The sequence below is a fragment of the Cardiocondyla obscurior genome, linkage group LG15 (assembly GCF_019399895.1).
Source record: "Cardiocondyla obscurior isolate alpha-2009 linkage group LG15, Cobs3.1, whole genome shotgun sequence".
NCBI classification, from domain to species: Eukaryota; Metazoa; Arthropoda; class Insecta; order Hymenoptera; family Formicidae; genus Cardiocondyla; species Cardiocondyla obscurior.
In genome coordinates, this window is record NC_091878.1 from 4,462,525 (window position 1) to 4,473,912 (window position 11,388).

An 11,388-nucleotide genomic window follows, 5' to 3' on the forward strand; every position below is an offset into this window, starting at 1 on the left:
TAGTAGGTGCCTAGGGATTAATTCTGAAAAAGCCCTGGGAACAAGCCGGTAAAATGAGGACAGGAAAAAAAGGTAGACGGTAGTTTGGATGGAAAAATGGCGAAAATAGTTGCACGTAGTCCGAACCGTTGTTGAGATAGTGGAAAAGCCATTCTTTTAATATACTTTGCAAACTGCAGCATTGGGAATAAAAATTAAGACTACCGATAGTTACAAATTGGGCAATAAAATTATTAATATTATTTCTTTTCGTGTGCACGTATGTATAGTCGAAATAAAACGTAGTACATATAAAAAAAAAGATATTTAATTATAACGAGATAGAAATAAGGTGATACTCCAGAACACCAGAAAGCAGACTTGTATAAAAAGATTTAGAGTCAAAAGAGAGTCAGAAATCAAAGCAGATCGGAAAAGACATCTCGACAACAATAAAGTAGAGCTTCAATGAATTCCCTCACATCTCGAGGCGGCTTAATCCTGTCGGAGAGCTAAGATGTTAGCGCCTGTAAGTCTGTTTCAGAGGTTTTATCCCGTTGGAACGTGGCCAAAACTTTCCTCTGCCTGCCTACCCTGACGACGACAACGATCGTTACAACCTGGGCAAAGTCTTCGTAGGTAGCGAGCGACATTTGCCCGCTTTAAAGCCGCTGACATTTGTTTTCGGGTCAAGAGAGAAAGAGAGAGAGAGAGCTCGAGGGCTTCCTTCTACTTTTAAAGTACATTTCGTCTTGCATTCTTAATTACGGTCTTTTCTCGACGCCTGTCCGTTGTCATCTTACTGCAGAGTACATGTGAAACTGACATAAAGTAAGTCTTTCAAATAATATAAGTGACATCTCGAAAATCTTGTTAACTTGTTGACAATTTTTTATTTTAAAAGTTAAAAGATTTTAATAATTTGCTCGAAATATTAAAATAACCATGTTTGTACTTGCTAATTTTGTGAACTTAATGTATCAAATTTTTTACTCTATTATTTTTAAGTTAAAAATAACAGTGTTACGAAATAAACATTTTGGAATCGTAAAGTTTCAAGACTATTGTAGACTGTAAAAGTACAGCGAGTGTATAATGTAACTTTCTTTTACATCTTAATTCTTGCCAGTATTTAAAATGTAAAATTAAGATACTATTTTTAATTCATGTTTTAGAATTAATAATAAAAATGGAATTAAAGAAAAAAAAAGATAATTTAGTATCTAGAACACGTATGAAAACTGTGACAAGTAGAATGCACCTCGAAAAGTAAGGTCTAAAGCATGTTTGCGAGCAGAAAGATTGAAGCCGAGAAAGAATACTGCTTGAAGAAGAGACAAACGATAAATACTTCCCTCAAAGTTTTGTTCTAGCGCACGATTCACTCACTCGTGAAACTTTGTCGACTCGCCTAGCATTCACCGTGAATTATTGTGCATGAATTTATTTAAAAGTCTTACATCTCTCGTAATAATATGTTCATTTTCTATTAATTATCAGATTTTGAAACTTCTTAGCTTAAGCTTACTACCTTTACGAGAAATATTATATATTATCAGAGATAAATGGTAACGATTAATTGGAAATCCAGCACGTTCGTAAATCACTGCTTCTCTTCGTCATTGTCTCTTCCTTCCCTCTCTCTTTTCTTCCACTTTCACCTTTGCTCCTTTATCTTATGCCCTTCAACCTATGCGATACCTAAGAAACCCATCAGCGATTCAACCCTCGTGCCATTTAATCCACGCGAGTATGGATGTCGAGCAATTAATTAAGGAGAAACACGACGAGGCCCTTGTCTAAGATCTTTCAAATCTAAGCACGAAGATAATGATGCCGATAAAGGTAATGGATGTTTCATAAGATTGGCGATAGAGGGGAAATATCTTTAAAAAAGTAATTAACTTGTTAAAACAATTATCCGTGCCGTTTCTTCCAAATCAATAATTAAAATTTTTACACGTTGGTTTATGGTCTGAAACGTTTGTTTGCACTTCTCGAATGAAAGTGGAGAACAAAATTTCAAAGCTTCAAATTTCTCGCATTAATTATATCGGCTGCATTCTGCAAAGAAAATAATGGGGGAAAAAAAAAATTGTAGAACGTAATAGCGAAACGGAAATGAGAATAAGGTGGAACTTAATCAACTGAGAGAGTTCGTTATTCTTGAGAACGAGGCATGCCAGTAGCATGATGGAAAAATGTGCAAGAGAGCATATTTCCGAGGTCGTTCCACTTTCGGTCTTTAAAAAAGGAGTAAAGTGCCCGCCGGCTCGCGAGAAATGCTCCAAGATGTTGAAGAAATTTGAACGGAGCTACCGGAGAAGTGGAAGGATCTTTGTTAATGGTCGAGAGGTAAAGAGCTCCTCTCTGACACACACACCTCTCTCTCTTTCTCTCTTTCCTCGGGGACTAATTACGTTAATAGCATTCACTATGGATCCTATTGCGGGAACGAAAACGGAAGAAATCTTCGAGACTTTTATCCAGAAACGTCGGCAGCTGGATTTGTCGCTTATAAAAGAAGCTTACAAAAGATATGAGATAACGGCATAACAAATGTTGGTGGAATACCGAAAGCGAAAAGAACGTCCAAGAGAAGGGGAACATAGAAAAGAGAATATTATAGAAATAGGAGAGAAGCTCATCGGATTACAATGTCGAGAATGTTCAATTTCGTTAAACATTCTTCTTTATTCAACTGATTTTGATCTTTAATTTCAAGACGATTAGTTGAAACGAAAAAAAAAGAAGTGAGTAAATACCGAGGAAAGCGTAATGCTACAGACGAGGTAAAAGCACGACAAAAAGAAACAAGCTGAATTACTGATCAAACTTCTCGCTCCATTTTCGCAAATCGAGACTCTATTTAAGGAAAATGAAATAAGAATCCATCATGGTAAAACTCCGGAAGTAAGTAGACGGTCTCTGCGGCGCGCATTCCCGGAATCAAAAATTAATTATCTGTCGAGGACAAATGGAGAAAAGGGTCGCGAGAGTCTTTCCACGGTGGATTGCAACTGGAAAAATGTATGTGACGGAGGGGGAAAAGAAAAAAAAAAAAAAAAAGAAGAGCAGAAAGAACGAAAAAGAGAGAAAAGGAGAAATAAGACACTGTAAATGCCGTGGATATTTTCCTTCCTTACCGCGGATAAAAATAATTTTAAGCTCGGCAGAAGCAGAGCGCGGGCTAGGAGGCGAGAAGGAAGTGATTCTCGAGGGACAACGATGGCCAGAGGCGCATCAGGCAGGCAAGACCGGCAAAAAATCCCATTCCCTTTTTTTCAGGGATTTAAGCGCTCTTGCCACCGTTACCAGGCGCAGCTGCGCTTTTCTCAAGCCGGTGGACGCCTCGATCTTTCTTCTCGCCCGTCCGACTATTTTAACTGAAACCTGCGAGCGAATTTCCTTGCCAGCGACCGGTCTCGCAACGTGGACTCATCTGTTTTTGTTTGTTCTCGCGGCGCGAATATATACACTACAGAAAGTGCATGTGTTGCGCTGTACTCTAAAAGTATAGTCATTTTTAGGTGGAATGCGAGGATTCGCGGCTTTTCGAAGTAAGTTATCACCGAACCAGACCGATATTTTATACTGTAAGAGTCGTCAGTTATAAATATTTCTTTATAGATTCCTTTTTATCAATGTTTCTTTTCTCGGTCGTGGTTTTAATAAATTTATTATTGGATTCTTTTTGGAGGACAATTGCGATCGAGAGTATGAATAAGAAGTTTGGAATCCGCTCATATGTCCGAGATCGTATTTTTCCTTTTGTTCCGTAGATTCGAACGGCACACTAAAACTTTCAATGGAAGATACGCGGCTGGCCGCAATAGATGCTAGTGCGCGTCCGAACGAATCTTCTGTCGGTTTTACTCGTTCGAGTTTACTGCATCGGGTGGATCTAAGCCTTTGAAAATCTTGCGAGAAATCTTGAACGCATTTTTGCTGACTGCCGATCTTTCTGCTACTTGAAAAATCTTGCCCGTAAATTGTATCTGTATTTCTTTATTTCAGCTTATAAATTCTTAACTACGTTTCTAATCAATTTACAATTTTTTGAAACAGTATACTTTTTAGAAAAAAACATATAAATACCGTAATTAAAATGTTCTACTATAAAAAAATAACTTTACAATACTTAGATATAATTTAATATGTTCCTTTTGCTCTGCAATGTATGTAATTGTATTATGAAAAATTCAAGAAAAGATAAATTTTAATTAAATTTTTTAATATTAAAAATTAAAGTGTAATAGTAATCTTTGTTGTTTACTGTTAATTAGTTATATTTTTCCTATTGTAATTATTTTTAAATTAAACGAAAAAACATTCTAAAATTTTTTTAATAGAAACAACGATATAAGTACTATAATGAGAAATTAAATAAATTCCTGTTTAAATTATAATTTCACGGCAATTGATTTCTCAAATATAAGATATCTGCTGAATACTAGAAAGAAACTACTCGCGTCTGCAATGGCAGGGAAAGTACTCAGCGACGGTAGTTTCAAAGTTACGAGGTTGTGCCGGTGTAAAGAAGGGAGATATGTCTAGACTTGCCTTCGTCGCGATTTCCTAATCGAGTTTCTTAGCAGGCTGACAAAGAAAGTGGAAAGTTATGGTTGCGAATCGTAACTTTTGCGTATCGAAACGTTCGTAACGGCCTGATACGCGGCTTGACGAACCATTCCGCCACTTAACGCCGTCAAACCAACTTTTTCGACGAAAACGACGAAGTAGACAAAATAGCGGCATGAGAAAATTGTGACAGAAACGAGAAAAAGAAAACGAGGAGAAAACGGGGAAAGGTGGAAAAGGAGAGGAAGAGAAAACGAGATAAGAAACTGACGAAAGGATGAACGAGATGAAACGAAGGGAAGTTTTCCTTCCAGTCACTATATCGTGCCAACGAAAAGCTTCGAACTACTGAAAATTTTCAGAGCTACCTGGGTGCAAAAGCACACGGTCAATTAAGTTAGTTTACAATTTTCTGGCTGTCGTCAACGATTTGCCCCTTCGATGAAAACGGGTTTATCTTCCTTTGTCTTTGGAAGTTACCGAAAGAAATTCAATTGAGAGAGGATTCAAGAGCGAAATGTTATCTACTTTTTAGATTTGAGCGTTTCTAATAATATATAAAACTATTTTGTAACTTTATCATTCATGAAACATAACTTTTTAAATTAATCATACATTTATATTGTCAACTTAACGTTGGTATTTCAGTTTAAAGGAGAAAGAGTGAAATCTTTAGATACGCTGTCTCGTACGATAAATTCGCAATAGTTTACTTATGGATTGTATAAAGCACACGTTGTATAATAACGTGTTTACCAACACAGAAGGAAAATGAGCGGTGAAATTCTGTTTGCATGCTGCGTAATTAGTGGAAATTTTGCAAAAGTTCCTACTACCTGAACCTACGTCGTCTGCCTAGATTAAAAGATAAAACACAAAGGTAATAAACATACATAAACGGTCGCCCACGCGTAATCCGCTGTCGTTCAACAGTTCGGTGAACACTATTCACAAAAGCAGATTAAATAGCAGCCCTGAGCTACGTCATAAAGCAAAATGAAACAAAACGGCGTTTGTGGAAACGCCGGTTCAAAATAGGCGGACCAAATAATTATTACATTGTAAACATTTCTCGCCGTTTCGCTTGAAATGGCAAAGTAACGCATGGGTCAGGTGCAAATGTTTGTTCCTTTCATTCCTTTCGAACGTGTCTCCCTCCTATATTTATTTTTAATTTCAATTAAACCATTTAACTGAGCTCTATATTTTTTTTTTAAACAGATTTTCACATATAAGTAAGTAAAAAAAAATGATATTACCGAGCGAATATCACTTTTCACTGAATAATTGCTCGCTCAATTTATAACAAATGCATTCGCTTCTCTTGAATATTTCCCCCTTCTTTTTTCCTAAACCTAGCCAATGTTCAAAATAGGAGTTTGAAATTTATTATATCGCACAATTAACGGGGAAAATCGCGATAAATTCGGATCTTTTATTAATTTACGAGGACTTTTTGTTGAAAATCGCATTTACTGCAACGCGACGACGCCAGATTGTCTCGCAAATAAATGACTCCACTCGTGGCAAATATCACAGATGAAAATTTACTCACCGACTAGCGACGCCGCTGCCGTCCCGATTGCCTCTACATCCTGGACTCTGCACCCTGCTCCCTGCGTCCTTCGTCCTGCATCCTGCATTCCGCATTCCTGGCTTCCGGCCGATACTATGTTCCATTCGCATATACAAGCACATCCTGTCGATCGAAAGCACGCTGTTAATTATGATCTCGCACACCAATTAGCGATATCGTCCGTCCGTCGCTTTGTTGCGCACATAACGCGTCCCTCCTCGCCCTGCCCCGATTAAATAACGAGACATGTGAAAACGACACCCGGTAGCCCCGTCGATTTCGCATTCGAACCCGACTCCCGGTCGCTGGCGACGCGTAACGATGTTACAGTAACATTTTACGCGATAACAACACGACGCGCGCGCTTGATTCCGGTCTTTCGCCTTTCAACGATGCGATTTACGCGCACTGATCAACGCCCGGAATTGTTCTCGATTTGCTACGCGCACCGATGGTCATTAAAAGTTGGCGGAAAAAAAAAAAAAAGAGGCACTGAACGACTCCTCGGCGGAGCCATGCAGATTCGCGACAGTTTTGACCGCGACCGATATTTCCCCGCTCAGATCGACGCTTCGCGTGTTTTTTTCGGTTTCTCGCCCGATCTCAAAATGTATATCATGGCGTCGTTGCTAAAGAACGAGCACCGAGGTTATGCGGATCAGCGGATGGACGCGGTGTTCGAGGGCCGGGGGAAATTTGAATCGCAGATAAAGAAACAAATCCAAGCTTATTTTCGATCGCGACCATGCGTGCTGCTAGCTAATATCGGTAGTAATCGCGATTTATCTTTGCATTCGGTATATACAGGTTTAGAACTCAAAAAAAGATTAAATTTCTTACCAAGTACGCAGCGACCGACCGCTTGGAATGGGCACGAAATGTCGAGAGAAAGTGCCACTACAAGAGCAGCCGGAAGGTTAAGCAGTACTACCAATTTTAAGCACGCCGATCGACATCTGGTGTGATAAGTAAGCGACATCGAGCGCGACGTTGCGTTGAAATAAAATAGCTGATATACATGTATGTATATCGCTGTTTCGTGTGTATATTACGTGTGTACACTCACTGTTAGGAATGGCATACGTGGTGCTGCGAGGTCGGCTAGAGTACGTCATCCTGGCGTGGGGTGCGTCGAATTTCACATGAAGCACGCGCGTTGATGTGTTGCGTAGCAAGGGTCACAGAGGAGTGAAGGAGAACGCGGCCTGCTACACCTCCCCGCACTCGACTGCCGAGAGTGGGGGAAGTCACATACGCCAGCCACCGTCGCCGCTCGTCGCAGCAAATGCCATATCTGCTTAGCAGTGTACGTACGTTGGAACATGGTATTCAAAACTAATTAATTGTTATTAATTATTAAGATTGAAGCAAAGACGCGTCCTAATCCTAATCGCGATGCTATAACTAATTTATTTGCGTATTAAATTATATCACTCGTTCAAACGGAGAACTTTAAATGTAGTAAGTTTTCGAACTGATTTACAAAGTGAAATAAATTCACCTTTCGTTTAAAAGTTTCTAGAAGAATTTCTCTTTTACGTTAATAATTCTGAGTTTTTCTTGCAAAATCGCGACACTTGTTTTTAAGTCTGTAATTAATTTTATAAGAAGCTCTTTCGTAAAATCTTTTTTAGACTGCCGTACAGGATATCTTTTAAGTTTGCATTCGAATAAATTACAAAGAACTATAAAACAATTTATTATAATAAGAATTAACATTTGTAACGATTTATTTTATACTTACAATAATTTTCCGTTCGAAGGTGACGCTGCGGATCGCAATTTATGCAATCGACATTTGCCGCGTGATGTAATTCGCCAATCAGGGTGCAGCTTGCGAAAGCGAACGTGATTGATTTGCTGCTTGGGCCGGATCTGCATGTGGGTGGAAAAAAGGGACTGAAAGTACGTCTTATTGTTCGTAGTTTCTGGCGTGTCGAGCGTGTTGGATGGATTATGCGGAAGAGGAATCAGTGTCGATCACGTCCTCGTGAGAGTAGCTTATTTTAACCCGCGCATAGTGAGAATTATCGAAGGCATCATGTACATTAAAAAATAGTTACGATATTTGCTTCGATAACGGCAGCTAACGTACGAGGCCTTAGTGTGGTATTCGTCAAGTCACACGAAGTGTCGCAGTACATTCATCGAGGAGTGTCAGGTGAAGATTGAGGGACTGAACTGAGGAACGCGCCCCACTACTCTCATACTCGCTGACCGTGAGGGAGACGAGAGGGAGAAGTTACGTACGCCAGCCGTCATCGCCGCAGTGAACACCATATCTGCTTTTCAATGTGTGCAAAGGTAAGGCGATGCTTCGAGTTTTGCGACGAGCTTGGTTTCGGAAGCTTTTACAGTAAACCGAGTGGGGGAAGGGGCGAGGGGACAGTACTACGTCACAAAACTAGACTCGTCCGCGATCGGAGGCTGGGTGGCGTGATTACGTTTCTACTCCGGGCATTTCCACAACGTTACGAGCGGGGAGAGGGGCGAGGGGACAGTGCTACGTCATAATGAACTCGTTCGCGATCGGCGGCTGAGTGACGTGATTTTCGTTTCGACTTTGGGCATTTCCACGGCGGCGCGAGTGGGGGAAGGGTCGAGGGGACAGTGCTACGTCGCAAAAATGGACTCGTCCGCGATCGGAGGCTGGGTGGCGTGATTACGTTTCTACTCCGGGCATTTCCACAACGTTACGAGCGGGGAGAGGGGCGAGGGGACAGTGCTACGTCATAATGAACTCGTTCGCGATCGGCGGCTGAGTGACGTGATTTTCGTTTCGACTTTGGGCATTTCCACGGCGGCGCGAGTGGGGGAAGGGTCGAGGGGACAGTGCTACGTCGCAAAAATGGACTCGTCCGCGATCGGAGGCTGGGTGGCGTGATTACGTTTCTACTCCGGGCATTTCCACAACGTTACGAGCGGGGAGAGGGGCGAGGGGACAGTGCTACGTCATAATGAACTCGTTCGCGATCGGCGGCTGAGTGACGTGATTTTCGTTTCGACTTTGGGCATTTCCACGGCGGCGCGAGTGGGGGAAGGGTCGAGGGGACAGTGCTACGTCGCAAAAATGGACTCGTCCGCGATCAGGAGCTGGGTGACGTGATTTTCGTTTTCACTCCGGGCATTTCCACAACGTCACGAGCGGGGAGAGGGTCGAGGGGACAGTGCTACGTCGCAAAAATGGACTCGTCCGCGATCGGCGGCTGGGTGACGTGATTTTCGTTTTCACTCCGGGCATTTCCACAACGACACGAGTGGGGGAAGGGTCGAGGGGACAGTGCTACGTCGCAAAAATGGACTCGTCCGCGATCAGGAGCTGGGTGGCGTGACTTTCATTTCCACTCCGGGCATTTCCACAACGGCGCGAGCGGGGGAAGGGTCGAGGGGCCAGTGCTACGTCGCAAAAATGGACTCGTCCGCGATCGGCGGCTGGGTGGCGTGACTTTCATTTCCACTCCGGGCATTTCCACAACGGCGCGAGCGGGGGAAGGGTCGAGAGGACATTGCTACGTCGCAAAAATGGACTCGCCCGCGATCAGGAGCTGGGTGGCGTGACTTTCATTTCTACTCCGGGCATTTCCACAACGGCGCGAGCGGGGGAAGGGTCGAGAGGACATTGCTACGTCGCAAAAATGGACTCGCCCGCGATCAGGAGCTGGGTGGCGTGACTTTCGTTTCCACTCCGGGCATATCCACAACGGCACGAGTGAGGGTAGGGTCGAGAGGACATTGCTACGTCGCAAAAATGGACTCACCCGCGATCGGCGGCTGGGTGGCGTGACTTTCATTTCTACTCCGGGCATTTTCACAACGGCGCGAGCGGGGGAAGGATCGAGGGGCCAGTGCTACGTCGCAAAAATGGACTCGCCCTCGACTGAACGAGTAACTGTCGCGGTCTTCTTGGTGAAAGCGTCGAAAGTGATATATCGCGTAAGCTGATCAACTTTCAAGATCGAGATTGGGATAGAATCACCGTCGACTTAAAATTAGTACGTATACATGTATAATTAGCTGCGCCCGGTAATTAGTATTTACCGTTTGATACAGCAAAACGATTGCAATTAACAACGGCGAGATAATTGCGGCATAGCGTTATTGTTCTTTATGAGTATAATGTGTATATTTGGTATTAATTATTTATTGCTTTATATTAAATGGATGATCGGGCTAAGTCTTTATCGGTGACGATCGAAATCGATACGCTTCTGCTAAACCGCGATTTGATTTGTATAAGAACATGATTTATTTATTAACGAATGAGAATTTTTAATGTGTATAAATATGATTTCAACGAAATTATGCAGATGATAAATTATATAATTCGTTGGAGGAATATACGCTGGGTTTTATTTGTTGAAAAAGGAGATGCTTTACATTTAACCTGCAACCTGTAATTGATGCTAGTAACACTTATGTTCTTTGAGAAAGTTACAAAAATTATTTCAATTGCACAGTCTTTTTACATATGAAGCAGTTAAATGTAAGCATTTTTACTTAACATAAAATATAATTGTAGTAGAATACAAAATAAATAAATTATCTTTTAACTATACATATATTCAATAAAAATCATTGATTTATTTTACTATCTATTCATAACATTTTATTTCTTTTTGTTTAGAAAGCAAAATTCTAATTGGAACAAAGAAAAATCACGAGAGTACCACAACGGTAACAGGAAAGGAATAGGAGCGACAAAATTGTACCAGGATAAGAAAGTGGAAGCGGTACATACAATTGTAACAGGAAAGAAACGCAGAGACTGTCATTGTTCAGTGAGTAAATTTATTTATTACATTTGCATGAATAATTATTCATTTATTCACGCAACGATATATTCGGTATTATCGCATTTCAACTGGATAATCGTCTTTGTATATGCATCTTTATTTAACCAATTATTTTCTATGGAATTTATAAGAATCAATAGTTACTCTAATTCCATTTTATGTATGTATGTTTATTGTTTATTGATAATTTGCCAGAAAGAGCTATGTAATTAATTAATAAAGTTTTAAAAAAATTTTATTAAAATGAGTACGTTAACGAGCAAATTTATATAAGCGCGTCGAATTTCATAATTTATAACTTTACATAAATATCTTTAACATAATTATGCTGGAATTTATTTCGAACATTTCTTAATTTAACGTGAGAGATTTTAAGCGCAATAATTATTAGCATAATTATTAGCTTTCTTTTTAGCATTAATTATACACATCTTTTTTTATAAAAAGATATATTTTAAG